Genomic DNA, 17,667 nt, shown 5'->3' on the forward strand with positions numbered 1-17,667 from the left:
CATGTTCTAGAGAACATTTGAACGTTCTGTTCATCGAAATGATTTGGAATGAGTTAGTTTATGCAATATGTATACGTGATTAGTTTTAACATTAATGAACACATTATTCTTAGTCCTACTCAAGAAACTACATTTATTTATTTCTTTTTTCTTTTTAGTGGCTACCAGTTGTAACATCCATGAGATAAACTTTTGGCTACAGTGCGACGAGAGGAAATTATGCCTCGAACAGTTATAAACATTATGTATTCGACGTACGAAAAAACAATGAAAACTTATAGTGAATTAATTATTTATGTAATATTCTATGATATAATTGGACATATCGATGTGTATCATACAAAGACAATGATAATTGTAAAGTGTTTTTATGATCTGCGTTTGTCTTCCTTTGTTTTTACCTTTTGTTGGATGGCTTTTGTAGGTTCAGCACGCAAGACGCATATCAAACTGAGGTCTGTTAAGAAATTGTAATTATTTGTTAATTATTACTTGAAAATAGAGTTCATTATTATTATAAACATGAGTGAATAATTATTTGTAACTGTAATTCCTCTCTCAGTAAGCATCATCTGTGTTAATTGTTTCTTTCCACTGCAAGGAGCGCAGCCATTGATGATAGCGATTTGTATCTCGTTTTTGTCTGTGTTTTCCTTAGAAACAAATCAAATATTTGCTTGATGAAGTCTAAATAGTGCACAATACGAAAGTAGAGTTTCTGTAAAGTTCAATAAGCATTTAAAATACTTATATGCTCTAACAATAGAAAGTCTCTATCAATTGTCTGCCGCCATCTTCACAATTATCACAGCAGAAAATTCAAATTACGCAACTCTGCAGACATAAATGCTGAACGTAATATAAATGTGTAAAAATAAATGTGCACCGGTGGTCCCGAACTCATTTTAATGAAAATAATTCGAATCAGATTGGTTCTTAAAAAACAGTGCTCATAGCACGAACGTTATAACAAACTTTTCTAGCTGATGTATGGAGCTGAAATTAATTACGCATGAGTTCCGAAGAATATTGTTTCAGGTAACATACGTCAGTGTTGTGGGCGGCTGATATTCGGTGGTTTTAATGATAATTTTGCTGAAGATAACTGTTTCCATCATAATCCATAGTTGTATAGAATCCGTCATACGAACTGTGATTTAGTGACACTTACACAACTTACAGACAACACTTTAACACAACGTTAACTTGGAGTTCTTTAGCAACTTGATCAAATCTTTAGCCGGGAGAAAAATTATTTAGTAATTACTCAATGTAATAAAATAAGATTATCATTTCCATTTACAAATTAGTTAAATACCAAACCACTGAATAACCCAGCAAACGCCACACAGTTTTAAGCAGAAATTCAATGACGGAATAGGAGGCGCCCAGGAGAAATTATTTTAATTTGAAAGGGTACAGTACCGCCCGACATTGAAAATGGGTACAACATACTTCTTTATTTTTGTCAGAACAACACTTTTTTTTGTAAAATAACTCAATTTCAATTAATACAGCGAAGCCGGATACCAGTGTGGGAAAGAATGACAATTTATTTATTTAATTGATCACATGTGCACTCCCTCAAAATAAATCCCTACATCCAGTTTGGTGAGATCTGTGAAATGAATGAATGTATGGTCATCTGCTAACCGCAGATAGTGAATGTGAATATATGATCATCTTTGAGACGATCCTTTGGCCAGCTTTGGTGGGACCAAAGAGATGAAATTTATCTGAGCTTTGAGTGCCTGAAATGTGGCTGACCAATACGGTAGCAAGGTGCTCCCCCACTTCGACAGAGGTGCGAGAGGACCTGAAGAACGGCCATGTTTCAGCACTCTCCCGCTGGATCTTGTGCTGTTAAGACCTGTCTTAATTGTGCTCCGTAAAGACAAAAGAGTGGAGACATGGTATGCATGTGGAATATTTAAGAGTAGTTTGAAATAATAATTTCTCTATTTCAGGAACTTTTGTGGGGAGAATTAAATGTCAGGCAGGTAATATTAATGGGATTGTAGTAATCTTCGGAAGTGACCAACGGTCACAATGAAACCATGTGTAGCAATAAGTTGAAATACTTCCATGCGCTTAAGTTAAGCTGAATTACTAGCGTGTGCACAATAAGTTGAAATATTTAAGAAATAGCGTGTGTACCATAAGTTGAAATATTTAAGAAATGGCGTGTGCAGGACTTGAAATTAGAGACGAGTAATTCCACATGGTGAGTACTGTGTGAGTCTCAAACTGTGTATGAGAAGAAAGATAAAGAGAAGTACTCGTCCATGGTATCAGTTGAGGACTCGCGTGTGTGATGAATACATTCTTAATACTACTTTGCGCCCCCCCATGAACCATGGACCTTGCCGTCGGTGGGGAGGCTTGCGTGCCTCAGCGATACAGATAGCCGTACCGTAGGTGCAACCACAACGGAGGGGTATCTGTTGAGAGGCCAGACAAACGTGTGGTTCCTGAAGAGGGGCAGCAGCCTTTTCAGTAGTTGCAAGGGCAACAGTCTGGATGATTGACTGATCTGGCCTTGTAACAATAACCAAAACGGCCTTGCTGTGCTGGTACTGCGAACGGCTGAAAGCAAGGGGAAACTACAGCCGTAATTTTTCCCGAGGGCATGCAGCTTTACTGTATGATTACATGATGATGGCGTCCTCTTGGGTAAAATATTCCGGAGGTAAAATAGTCCCCCATTCGGATCTCCGGGCGGGGACTACTCAAGAGGATGTCGTTATCAGGAGAAAGAAAACTGGCGTTCTACGGATCGGAGCGTGGAATGTCAGATCCCTTAATCGGGCAGGTAGGTTAGAAAATTTAAAAAGGGAAATGGATAGGTTGAAGTTAGATATAGTGGGAATTAGTGAAGTTCGGTGGCAGGAGGAACAAGACTTCTGGTCAGGTGACTACAGGGTTATAAACGCAAAATCAAATAGGGGTAATGCAGGAGTAGGTTTAATAATGAATAGGAAAATAGGAATGCGGGTAAGCTACTACAAACAGCATAGTGAACGCATTATTGTGGCCAAGATAGATACGAAGCCCACGCCTACTACAGTAGTACAAGTTTATATGCCAACTAGCTCTGCAGATGACGAAGAAATTGAAGAAATGTATGATGAAATAAAAGAAATTATTCAGATTGTGAAGGGAGACGAAAATTTAATAGTCATGGGTGACTGGAATTCGAGTGTAGGAAAAGGGAGAGAAGGAAACATAGTAGGTGAATATGGATTGGGGGACAGAAATGAAAGAGGAAGCCGCCTGGTCGAATTTTGCACAGAGCACAACATAATCATAACTAACACTTGGTTTAAGAATCATGCAAGAAGGTTGTATACATGGAAGAACCCTGGAGATACTAAAAGGTATCAGATAGATAATATAATGGTAAGACAGAGATTTAGGAACCAGGTTTTAAATTGTAAGACATTTCCAGGGGCAGATGTGGACTCTGACCACAATCTATTGGTTATGACCTGTAGATTAAAACTGAAGAAACTGCAAAAAGGTGGGAATTTAAGGAGATGGGACCTGGATAAACTAAAAGAACCAGAGGTTGTACAGAGATTCAGGGAGAGCATAAGGGAGCAATTGACAGGAATGGGGGAAATAAATACAGTAGAAGAAGAATGGGTAGCTTTGAGGGATGAAGTAGTGAAGGCAGCACAGGATCAAGTAGGTAAAAAGACGAGGGCTAGTAGAAATCCTTGGGTAACAGAAGAAATATTGAATTTAATTGATGAAAGGAGAAAATATAAAAATGCAGTAAGTGAAACAGGCAAAAAGGAATACAAACGTCTCAAAAATGAGATCGACAGGAAGTGCAAAATGGCTAAGCAGGGATGGCTAGAGGACAAATGTAAGGATGTAGAGGCCTATCTCACTAGGGGTAAGATAGATACCGCCTACAGGAAAATTAAAGAGACCTTTGGAGATAAGAGAACGACTTGTATGAATATCAAGAGCTCAGATGGAAACCCAGTTCTAAGCAAAGAAGGGAAAGCAGAAAGGTGGAAGGAGTATATAGAGGGTCTATACAAGGGCGATGTACTTGAGGACAATATTATGGAAATGGAAGAGGATGTAGATGAAGATCAAATGGGAGATATGATACTGCGTGAAGAGTTTGACAGAGCACTGAAAGACCTGAGTCGAAACAAGGCCCCCGGAGTAGACAATATTCCATTGGAACTACTGACGGCCGTGGGAGAGCCAGTCCTGACAAAACTCTACCATCTGGTGAGCAAGATGTATGAAACAGGCGAAATACCCTCAGACTTCAAGAAGAATATAATAATTCCAATCCCAAAGAAAGCAGGTGTTGACAGATGTGAAAATTACCGAACTATCAGCTTAATAAGTCACAGCTGCAAAATACTAACACGAATTCTTTACAGACGAATGGAAAAACTAGTAGAAGCCAACCTCTGGGAAGATCAGTTTGGATTCCGTAGAAACACTGGAACACGTGAGGCAATACTGACTTTACGACTTATCTTAGAAGAAAGATTAAGGAAAGGCAAACCTACGTTTCTAGCATTTGTAGACTTAGAGAAAGCTTTTGACAATGTTGACTGGAATACTCTCTTTCAAATTCTAAAGGTGGCAGGGGTAAAATACAGGGAGCGAAAGGCTATTTACAATTTGTACAGAAACCAGATGGCAGTTATAAGAGTCGAGGGACATGAAAGGGAAGCAGTGGTTGGGAAGGGAGTAAGACAGGGTTGTAGCCTCTCCCCGATGTTGTTCAATCTGTATATTGAGCAAGCAGTAAAGGAAACAAAAGAAAAATTCGGAGTAGGTATTAAAAACCATGGAGAAGAAATAAAAACTTTGAGGTTCGCCGATGACATTGTAATTCTGTCAGAGACAGCAAAGGACTTGGAGGAGCAGTTGAATGGAATGGACAGTGTCTTGAAAGGAGGATATAAGATGAACATCAACAAAAGCAAAACAAGGATAATGGAATGTAGTCTAATTAAGTCGGGTGATGCTGAGGGAATTAGATTAGGAAATGAGGCACTTAAAGTAGTAAAGGAGTTTTGCTATTTGGGGAGCAAAATAACTGATGATGGTCGAAGTAGAGAGGATATAAAATGTAGGCTGGCAATGGCAAGGAAAGCGTTTCTGAAGAAGAGAAATTTGTTAACATCCAGTATTGGTTTAAGTGTCAGGAAGTCATTTCTGAAAGTATTCGTATGGAGTGTAGTCATGTATGGAAGTGAAACATGGACGATAAATAGTTTGGACAAGAAGAGAATAGAAGCTTTCGAAATGTGGTGCCACAGAAGAATGCTGAAGATTAGATGGGTAGATCACATAACTAATGAGGAAGTATTGAATAGGATTGGGAAGAAGAGAAGTTTGTGGCACAACTTGACCAGAAGAAGGGATCGGTTGGTAGGACATGTTCTGAGGCATCAAGGGCTCACCAATTTAGTATTGGAGGGCAGCGTGGAGGGTAAAAATCGTAGAGGGAAACCAAGAGATGAATACACTAAGCAGATTCAGAAGGATGTAGGTTGCAGTAGGTACTGGGAGATGAAAAAACTTGCACAGGATAGAGTAGCATGGAGAGCTACATCAAACCAGTCTCAGGACTGAAGACCACAACAACAACTACTTTGCGTGATATGATTCCGTGTGACGCTAGATTCAAACTCTGAGAGAGAAGCAAGGTGACTCGGCCGTCTATCCAGCAACGCCACTTGGCTTGCATTGCACGGGAAGACGTGCATATATCTCCAGAGTTCATAGTAGGAAAGTAGAATTACGAAGTGGGGCAGTTTCGTGTGAAACTGGGATAAATATTAATTGAAGTGGGAAAGCTGAAAGTGATAATGTTGTGACTATTCCCTGTGTAGTATTTCATATTGTAGTGTGGTGTATGTCATGTAATTTGGGTATGTGTGGTTTGCATGGGAGAGTAGCGAGGTAGTTTCAAAAGATTAGTGGGTTATGCGTGTTCCTTTTGTACTGCTCGGTCTGGAGGGAAGTTTCGTGATGATGATTGTGAGAGTCGAAGTGTGAGAAATAATAAAAGATCCACCATCCTATCCAGAAAGTGCACTGTAGCGTTAAATAATTACGAGACCATAAGGTAGAGAATCACCAATGTTAAGCCATGCCCACTGGGCGGAATTTCTCATGTGTTATTGTTGTAGGTTATAGAATTTGTGTGTTTAGGTTATAGAATTTATCGGAATAAATAAGATAGTGAAAAGAAAAAGATTGGTGGCCTTTTCCTTCGAATTGTATGTTGTCATGATATCCAGAATTTATAATGTGTGCGCCACTCATATTCAGTGCGATGGCCACATGTTGATAAAAGCCGTTAAATAAAAAGGAAAGAAAATGTGGTATTGCCAGTGCGTAGTGAACAGTCAGAGTTCTGTAAATTACTGATAGTCAGATTCGTGTTTCCGTTGCGTATTATTCATACAGGAGGATAATTTGTAACTAAATTGTGAGTACGAGAGTTCATGTTACTCGATAAATAAGAATGAATCCACTCGCTTGGCAGACCACTCATCTTGCAGGCCTGACTGCTTGATGCCACAGTATGAGCAAGGTATGTGGGTGCCTCTCAAATTTAGATTTAGAACATTCCCAAAACTGTCTCTGAATAACGTAAGTTGGCCTTGATTGAATAAATAAAACAATCAAAATATTTTCTCCTTACCTCTAATATGCATTGCAATACTGCTCTGTCTTGCGCGCCGCTATACTAAAGCTGTAAATTACTGTATCTACAGAGACACTCGAGAGGTGCAATGAGTTCTCTGTTAATTGCAAATCGAACATACTCAGTTGGATCATTCATTAAAAAGAATTGTAAGGGAAATGTTGGTAAGAAAAATGACAACATTCTGTTTTCTTCGTATATTGAGAAAAAGTGCTAAGGCAGATTTTAAATTTAATAATCTTCTCAACATCCAAACAATACACTTTGCTATCTCTCAAATCTAAAAACTTTCAGTACAATAACCAAGTTCCTTCGATGGTGCAACAACAGTAAAAAATAATAAGTCATTATTTTATTTACGTCACATTCCATTAGATTTCTTCCTTCACAAATCAGTTTCGTGATCATGTCGATTGAACAAAGATAAACTAGACATTTAATTTGAATCAAAATATTTCCATAGCTTCGTAACTAACACTGCTTAACATTATCAGCTTAAGTCTGACACAGTTGTACTTCGACTGCACTCGCTACCAGAGCTAAACATTGCCTGCTTTAAGCAAACACAGCTAAACTTCGACTGCTCCCGTGCACCCTCATGCAACTCACAGATGTTAGTTTAACTACTGTGATGCAGCTTACAACATCGCTGCTCCCTTACAATCGATTCAGATACCAAAAATTCACATACCTAAATTATACATGACACCTATCACTACTAACTGCTTCTTCTTGTCTGAAAGGTCACTTAGGAATGCATCTAGATTTCTCACAAATAGCTGAAAGTTTACTAGAGGGGATCTGTAGACTGTTATAATAATCAGAGAAGTGTTCTGCAGTAACAACTCAAAGCACATGCTTCTAGATTCTGATCAACACAAAAACTATTTATTTCAATATTTTTGATTTTGTATCCAACGTTTACATGTGTTGCTACTCCTTTCATCGTGTTAACTCTATATTAAAATGATGCAATAATCCTTGATACTTAACTTCTCCATCCCTGTGGTTACACTGTGTTCAAAAAGGAACAGAAAATGTATCCCTTCAGAATTTTCCATATCTTCTAGGCATATAATAAGCTCACCTATCTTTTTTCAAGCTTCTAATGTTTTAATGAAACAAATTAATTTTATTTTTATGGAAACTGTTACACATATTAAGGCCTACAGCTTTAATTTCTTGCGATACCCTGTGTCTGTAACCTGACTTGTCCTAAAAATGTACCCTTTTCATTCCAGTCATAATTATGTATTTCTATTCTTTATGTTATGATTCTAGTTCCACATGAATTACGAACTTTACATGTGTCGGAACACAGTATTTTCACTCATCTATATATCTAAATTTTATAATCCTCAATATTAATGAAAATTTCCTAATATAAAGAGGGTATATTGTTTTTTCAGAGGAAATATAGGATGCTGAGGCTTGGTTAAGTTGTATTAGACTAGTGGTTTGTCTACAAACTGTATTTTCACAAAGATTTATTTTCTTCAAAACTTTATGTCTTTGCTTTGGGCCCTTATAGGTCTCAATGACCCACATGTAATTACACGAAAAAATAAGTTCCTCCAGCATCAAGCTAAAACTTTTTGGAACATAGCAATATTGGCACAGGAAAAATAAATCAAGATAATGAAGAATTTTTAATGGTAGATAATGAACTGATTGAAAATAGTAATAGCACTGCAGAAACGTCTAATAAATTTTTTCTGTCAGTAGCAGGTAATTTAGTTTTGAACTCTTGTTTTGAAAATGAACAACACTTGCTAAGAAAAGCCTTCCAAACTGGTTTGACATCTGCAGAAGGAGTTTTCAACGTTATCATCCCTCTTAAAAATAGGAGTCCAAATGATTATCATGAAATCAGTAGCCAAGTATTGAAATATTTTTCAGCTTAACTTAGTAATATACAACTAGTACAATGAAACTTCTTACAATGGTTCTTAACAAGAGAGTCTTAAAGATGCTGTTGTCAAGTCACAAGGAAGGAGAGGAAACATTATTAAGGAATTACTGACCCATCTCATTACTGCCAACATTTTCAAAAATTTTGTGGAACGTAATGTAACATGAATACATACTTGGTAGCAAAGAGTTTGGATTTAAAAAAGGACTTTCAATTGCACAGACTACATTTACCATGACAGATGAAGTACTAGGATAAGTAAATCAGAAACTGCTACCATTGAAGTATTTTTTGATTTGGCAAAGGCTTTTGATTCTTTGAACAATGATATTCTAAAGCAAATACTCAAATATTATTTGTCAGTAGGCACAGTAGGTTCATGATTTCATCATAGGTGAATGATAGAAAGCGATATGGATCAGTTCCCCAACACTCACATAACGACAGGCACTCAGAATTTTAAGCACTCAGCCTTGGTGTAGGTCTACCATAGGTTTCAATTTTGGGTCGTCTTTTATTTCCTGATATAAATATACGATCTTCCAGTTGCAGTTTCAAAAGAAACAAATTTTGGGCATCTTTTTAGGTAATAAAAGATAGTACCAGTCTACTTACTGCAAAGGAATCCAACAAATATTCATAAACATCAACAGATTCTTCTAGGCAAACAGATTATTATTGAATTTTGACACTACTCAGTACATAGAGTTCAGTACTTCTCATAGAACTCCACAAGCTGTAAAAATAATTATCTCAACGCATAGAAATACAGGAAGTGGAAAGAGTTAAATTTTTGGGACTACAGATAGATCACAATTTCAATTTTGCTTAAAATTAAGGGAACGCCTTGCTTCAGTTATGTTTGCAGTTAGCATAAATACTGCTATAGGCAAACTAAAAATGAGGAAAGTATTTAATTCTCGATATTTCGATTCACTAATAACTTATGAAATTCTTTTCTGAGGGACATTCAAGGTCCAGGGAAAAAAATTTCAGAAAACAGAATGCAGTGACCCAGACATTAAAAGAGAAACAGCAGATTTAGTTTAAACAATTTATTTGTTTACTGTTCTGTAAAATACTGCAGCAGAAACAATGTAACCAAACAGTGAATGCAGTACTTGGGTACAGGATGAGTTAGATGCAGACACTGGAAATCACCCTGAAAGTTGTCACTTGATTGAAAGCTGCTGGAAATGGATATATTGCGGGAGCTAGCAAGATACATGTATTAGAGATGTAAAAGTACTTCAGGTAATATCCTGTCCTGTGGATACATGTATTAGAGATGTAAAAGTATTTCAGGTAATATCCTGTCCTGTGGATACCATCTTCTCTCTCGGAAGAATCTATCACCACTTGTACTCTTACCTGTGAATGGCGCATCAGTAGTGGGTCTGGGACCCTGTAGAATAGGACAAGGACAAGGAAAATCTCTTGGTATGCCGGTATGCAAAACTTAAGAACTAAAGCAACTTTTGCCTGATGAGTCACAGACAAGTAACGTATCTCATGAAACTTGGACCTTGCACAGAAAAACTGCTACAGTACAATACAGAACGTAACAGAAAGAAAAGAGACCAACAGAAACGACACTTTTATTTAAAGACAATAACTACACTGAATTCATTCCATTTATGGTGGTCCCATGTGGTCGTTACAAAATGTGATCGCCACAGACGACAATGCATGCTCTGCAGCCTGCATCCCTGCAGCCCACAAGATTGGCAAGGAGTTCTTGTGGTATGGCATTCTAGTCCTCCACCAGCCCAGCTGACAACTGTTGAACGGTCGTTAATGCATGTGACATGCTGCAGTATGTCTCTTCTACACATTTCAAACATGCTTGGTGGGTTTTAAGTCGGTGGAAATGGTAGGCTAGTTCTTTTGCCAAATATCCTTCTGTTCCAAGAGCTCTCCCGACTGTGCAGTTTCATGCAGTCACGCATTGTCATTCACAAAAATCAAGACAGGGTCAAATGCTTCCCTGAAAAGACGCTCCTATCGAAGGTGTACAGTGTTTCAATAACATTGGAAGTCGTTTTGCGCATGCAACAGTATGTCTCCCAAACCATAACACCTGGACCACCAAATGGATCATGTTCAACGATGTTGGTCGTACCCCCATATCGCGAGAGGTGGGAACAAGTAATGCACATAGGACCATGTTCGACAGTGCCGAATGTGTCAACATATGGCGAGAGGTAAGAACATATAATGCACCCAGGAATACTGTCGAACATAGTCGTTTTGGTGGTCCAGGTGTTACAGTGTTGCGAGGCGTAGTACTGCATGGGCATACGACCTCCAAATCTTTGAATATGGCACACTCACTGTTCAACAACATTTTGAGACTGTACTCTTTCCCCATGTGCGTCCTTTGAGGGTTACTTTTGGCTTTGACTTCATTTTTACAGATGACAATGTGTAACCATGTTGAAGCAGCTCTTGGAACGAGAGCATATTTGGTGAACAGACTAGCCTGCCCATTCCACCAACTTAAAACCCATCGAGCACGTGTGGAATCCGTTGAAGAAATGTATTACAACATGACCACATCCACCATGTCTAGCAGTTGTCAACTGCACCGATGGACGACTGGAGGGCCCTACCACAAGAACTCATTAACAGTCTTGTGGACTGCATGGATGCAAGTTTTAGAGCATACACTGTCATCTGTGGTGGTCACACATGCCATTAACAACCATGTATCGCTTTTTGTAATGGTCAGGGGATCGTCATAAATGGGATGAATTCAGTGTAATTAGTGTCATTTCTGTTTTTCTTGTTTCTTTCTATATATGGCCCAAATTTCATCGAGCTATATTACTTGCCAGTGACACATCATGCGAAACTTTCTTCCTTCAGTATTACATACCATTGTATTTGCACCTACCCCAAAACGAATAAATTTTAGGAAGTCTTCCACTTAAATTGATATCGTGTACATGAGACACGCTTCACCCATTGGGAAATGCACTGTTACCTTTGTCAAAGAGAGGCAAAGAAAAAAAAGCTGGGAGTCAGTCTGTCATCAGTATTTTAAACACAAAGCGAATAATCGTACCACTTAGGGAGACGGCGGCAAGGGATGTGAAGCATCGCCCTGTGAACTCATTAAGTGTGCTTGGAGGCTTCTTTCAGGAACCCGAAGATGCTGTTTCGTCAGCCATTAAGGGGACAGTATGCAACCTGCAGAATTTGGCACACTTTGAAATAAACAATACCTGACATCTGGGCTTTGAAGTATACCTGGATCATTCCAACGACTGACAGAGAATACTGAAATGATCAAACTTGGTTAGGAAAATGCAACGAAATCTGGAGTACTGTCCCCAGAATTAATTGTGGCCTCTTGTTCTCAGTCGGACCAGTAATGGTGAAGGTTCTTTGATAAGATACGGTGCAACATGCTAGACTGCGCCACAGGGCTGAGAAATGAGAGGTCCCTTAAAGGATCGTATTTGTACTAAACATCCAAGGCTGCTACTGAGATAGCTGACAGCGTGTGGGGTGCAAAAAAGTTTTTTTTTTTTTGGATTAGGCAACTTAGGTAACTCTCAATGCAGTCCACATACGAATAACTGTAAGAGGCCCCAAAGTGTTAGTGTAAGATGGAAAGAAATATCTGCCACGGAATAGATTGTTAAAATCCTAGTCATTAACTGCCAGAGCATCCATGCCAAAGTCTGAAGAGCAACCAGAAAGCAATGGAGCTAAAATAATACTGGATAAAGAAAGCTGATTACAAATCTTAAACTGACAGTAGTGAGATTTTATGGCAAATATTAATGTATGTTGAAAGGATAACCTAATGGAAACTGGAGATAGTGTACTCCTGTTTGTCACAGTAGGCAAGAAATCTGATCCAACAAGATAAAAATTGAAACTGCATGCAAGATTGTTTGGGTGGAGCTCAGTAGCATGAATCGGCATAACTTGATTTCCTGAAAGTCTTGGATGAAGACAGTCAGGTGGGTGCATAGTTCTTACCTTCCAAAAAGCCTTTGATTCTGTAGGACACGAATGAAGATTTTTCAGCAGGGAGGACACAGCGTGTTATTTAGGGTGGAGACTCATTGAAAGATGCAGAAGTAACTTCAGATTTGTCCCAGGGAACTATATTAGAGCTCCTGATGTTCATATTGTATCTTAATGACCTGCCAGGCAATAATAATTGTAATCTTAAATTTTTTGCAGGTAATGCAGTTTTGTGTACAAAGTACTAAAAATGGAAGGAAAATTAGTGCTTAACATCTCATCTTTACTGAAGTATTGCTTCAAAAAATCTTCACAAATATTCAGTCAGATCTTGATAAGACTGGAAAGTAATGTGATGATTGGCAACTTTCTTTAAACGTTAAGCGATAAAAAAATTGTGCACTTCACAAAATAAAAAAAACTGGTATCCTTAGACTTTAGTATCAGTACTCACAACTGGAATACATCAGCTCACACAAATGTCAGCATTAATAATTTGTAGGGATATGAAGTGGAATGCTCACATATGCGCAGTGAAAGGTAAGGCAGGTGGCAGATGTTGGTTCATTGAGTAGGATCTGGGAAAATGCAGTAATTCTAGAGAGGCGATTTCCATCAAGTCACTTGTGTGATCCATCCTAGAATATTGCAAAAGTGTGCCTACTGTTACTAATATGTTTTACATGGGATATTGAACATATGCAAAGAAGAGCAGGAGATACGGTAACAGATTTGTTTGATCCTTCAGAGAGTGTCACAAGGAGGCTGAAAAGCCTAGACTGGCAGACACTTGAGGATGGATTCCAATTATATGGTGAAAGCCTACTTACAAAGTTTCAAGTAACAGTATTAATTTCAGAATCTACTAATATGTTACAACTGGCTACATAACACTTCTGTAGGAGTCTGAAGACAAGATTAGACTAATTACATGGTAGATAAGTCAATTAAGCCATTGTTCTTACCATGCTCAATATGCAAGCTGACTGGAAGAAATCTTAATATTATTTGGAATTTTGGGAAATACCCTTTAACATGCTCTTCACAGTGGTTTCAGCGTAGAGGTGTGGATGCAGATGAATCACGATTGAAATCGGTTAAGAAATACAGGTAACTTGGGCCAAAATCTGAGACTGTATGCAATGGATTGATGACATAAACTCAAGTGTAAGGAAAGCAAGTAACAGAAATCACTTCATTTGTAGTATACTGGGAAAATACAGTCAGCCTCCACAGGTGATTTCTTAAAAGACATTCATGTGACTCATTACAAAATACTGTTAAAATTAGCAACACCTATGCCTAATAGTACAGACAGAGAACTTTGAAGTACACAAACAATGATAGCACAATTTGTCGCCCGTTTTTTTCTCTCGCAAAAGAGAGTGATATAACTTTTGTATAATGTAAAATGAGAGACAGTTAAATAAAGAAGTTACTTAATTAACAATGACTAAAAACTTTCTGAGGTCAGGATTAAGTGATGAATCTGGGAAACATCACAGTTTCTACGTATTCATACCACACACTGCAAAGACAGTACTATATTGGTTATACTACAAAGAGAGGCATTTAAAGAGTCTTTCATATTGCACTCCCTACACAAATGGAATGGGAAGAAACTTTTATATATGGCATGAAGAGCCCCCTACTGTACACTTTGAAAAATGACCTTTTTATGGATATTATGAATATTTATAGATGTGTTTCGAGAGAGAGTTATTTTTGATTGAGATTTTTACTTTAAGTCATAACTAGTACCTGAAGTTTTGTTGCTGCCTTCTTGGATAATCAGCTTCTGCACCAGTTGTTTATGTATTGCAATTTGGAGGAAGTTATTGTTCTTTAATGTTTAAAATACGACTCTGTTAGTTACTTGGCCGTATTATAGATAGCTTTGAGCCCAAGTTTTTGTAGCCTTTCATACCTAAGGGACCACTGTTGTAAGTAAGTAAGATCAAACAGCAATCTGCTTTTCGTGAGAAAAGGAGATTGCTTGACACACAAACTTCCTTCAAACTACACATCCTGCTACATCAAAATTGGTCAATGGAGTTCAGCACCATACTATTGTACAAAAACGTAAACCAGTTACTGTAATTAAGAATTATGAGAGGTTGTTAATTATTGAATGAAAACTATAGAGAATGCATTTCTTTTCCTGTATTTTAGTGAACTTTGTACACTTACAATTCTATCAATTAATAGATGGCGAAACAATGAAGTTCACCTCCTTTTCCAAAAACAAGATATTTCTATTCTTCACGTCCAGAAAATTTGTGTACATAAATGTTTGGCAACTCTTACACATACTTCGCTTTTATCACTAAAATATCAATTTCCATTAAATGTAACAATACGTTCTGAGTGACAGCCTAGCAACACATCCTCTTTCCACAAGATACAGGTTAACAGTACTTTTTTTTAATAAAATCAATTGTCTTTTACTTTCAGAGCCCATACTCAAAGATTCTCTAATACTATCGTTGCGGGGATTCTACGCTAAAGAGTTTCTTGCTGTCCAGCTGCGCTTCACTTGATTTCAAGTACTTTTTGAATCACATTTACATTTTCGGTATTTACATACATTACTGAGCCTCTAAGAATAAAATCAGGCACAAATTAGTTAAAGAAAAAAGCAGTGAGGCACACATAACATTACAACTTCACATTATGATCATGGTGGCACTTTTAATACCCAGTGGATATATCGATTACTGTAAGTAGCAATTACACAGGCAAAGAAAACTTGCACATATAACCTGCTGCCATCGCATTTCCCTACCAGATGGTTTGTGGAAATATCCTACAGGCTCACGGTCGACTCCACCAGATCAATATGGCTTGCTATGAAAACTTCAGTGTGTATTCACACTGAACATCAAGTAAATTCGCTTAGCCTAGTATCAGATGGTGAGTTACCATCTGTGGTTCAATGTGTCAGAGTATAGTATCAGAATTGAGGAACTAACAATGACAAAGTTTATTAATGGCCAAACCAAAAAGTTTTGTGGGAAATTGATGAGAAGTTAAACAACATCTTAAAACATTGGCACTTATTTGCTAGCGAAAATATAAATTTATGCACAAACACATCAAACAATATTTCTAATGGAATAAATACAGCCTGTTTACCTTATCCATTAATTTTTTCTCCTAGACAGCAAATAACATCATGAACAACTGTATTTTTCTTCTTCAATAGAGCTGACTTTCTCAGTCAACAAATGGTCATTTAGTGAAAACTGCTTCAACAATTTATGCTCTTATTTATACATAGCGTAAGTATCAGCATTGTTCTTTTATTACAAAATATAAATTTTTCACACTCAGATATGTGATATCACTTATGGAAAAGCCCTGAATGGAAAAAACGTCCAATTTGTGATGAAACATTTGCAATTTCTCACAAAAACAAAGCAAAGCAACAAACTAAATATTAAGAAGACACAGAAGCATTAAATAAATTACTACATTGCGAGTGAGAGAGGGGAAAATATGTTAACTTCCAATGTTAGAGAAGACAACACAGTTCCCCCCACCAACATCACCGTCAAAACATTCTTCCTGAGAAATCTTGATATGATGTGATGTGATGTTGATGCCCTGTGTGAATGCTACCATTTGAAAGTTGTTGTGGAATGTTTTGATGTGATGTGACTTGATGAGAGGTGATGGCAAGTGTGAATTAGCTTTTACTCTGTATTGGATCATATTATTTTTTGTTCTTGTCTTATCTTATATATATAACAGATATATAAACTGAATGGGTTATAGACACTGACAAAGATAAATGAAAGAGTTGTTTTGTGGCATGGATAATGTTCTGATACATTGTTAAATATCTGTATGAAATAAAATAAGAAATACACTCTTCAATTTATTAGTTCCTGTATCTTCACCCTTTTGTTTCGACAAGTGGTAGTGTACGGATGTATGCTTGGATCTGTTGTACCAACATTGTTAAAAATGTGTATTTCAACTGTACATTAAAAGTGTTACAAAAAGTTATTGAGAAAGCAAAATTTATTCACACACTTACAGTGTCCACTCCTATCTCTAAATCATTTCACTCGCCGCTGAGATCCTGCATCAACAGGTTCAGAGCAGACAAGAAGAATTTACACAATACCCTGGAGGAACGAACCTGCATCGACATTTGAAAGGTGGCTACACTGAGCCACTGCGCCAGAGATTGCGCCAAAGAGTATTATTAAGCCGCCTCCACAGTGCTTGTTGAGAGCTCGTGGTAGGCAGTGCTTGGAGAGAGCTCGGAGTACAGTGCCTGTTAAGAACTCATAGAAGTCAGTGCTTGGAGAGAGCTCGTAGTAGTGAGTGCCTGTTAAGAACTCGTAGAAGTCAGTGCGTGGGCAGAGCTCGTAGTAGTCAGTGCCTGTTAAGAACTCGTAGTAGTCAGTGCCTGTCGAGGTCTCATGGCAGTCAGTGTTGAGATGTGCGAGTGGGCAAGGCTTGTCGAGAGGTTGTAGTAAGGAGTGTTTGTTCCATGTTTTATCCAGTTATTTGATGGGAGAGATAGCAGATGTTATTCTAATGAAGATATTGTAATGATCAGAGTGCATTTCGTCAATATATATGAAGGTAAAAACCACTATGTTCTTTTATTATTTGTGTGTCTCAAATAATGCATCATTACAGGTTCAGTCAACAAAGCATCTGGCTTGTGCTCTTGTATTAGAGTGTAATTCTGGTTTTCTTGCGTAATTATAAATTTTCTAATTTTCTTTTATCACGTCAGTATAATTGGTATTTAAAATTCTTGTCTTGTTGAAGAAGAACCGTGCCAGATGTGCGTTGAGTCATACTACCACATACAGAACAGTTACTCTTGTGCTTATTGGTTTCGTAGGTTTTATAGTTGCTGGGGATTTAATTAATTAACTGTGTTTATGAAAATTTTCATTTCATTCTTTGTTGTTGTTCTTTGCAGTCAGATAGCGTAATAATACTAGTCAGGGCCAACCGTTTACGAAACAGCATAATCGGACATACAGCTACTAAAAAAAAAAAACAAAAAAAAGTATTTTCAATTATATTTAATTAAGCCCCCATGCACGTG

The sequence above is a fragment of the Schistocerca piceifrons genome, chromosome 3 (genome assembly GCF_021461385.2).
Source record: "Schistocerca piceifrons isolate TAMUIC-IGC-003096 chromosome 3, iqSchPice1.1, whole genome shotgun sequence".
Classification (NCBI taxonomy): domain Eukaryota; kingdom Metazoa; phylum Arthropoda; class Insecta; order Orthoptera; family Acrididae; genus Schistocerca; species Schistocerca piceifrons.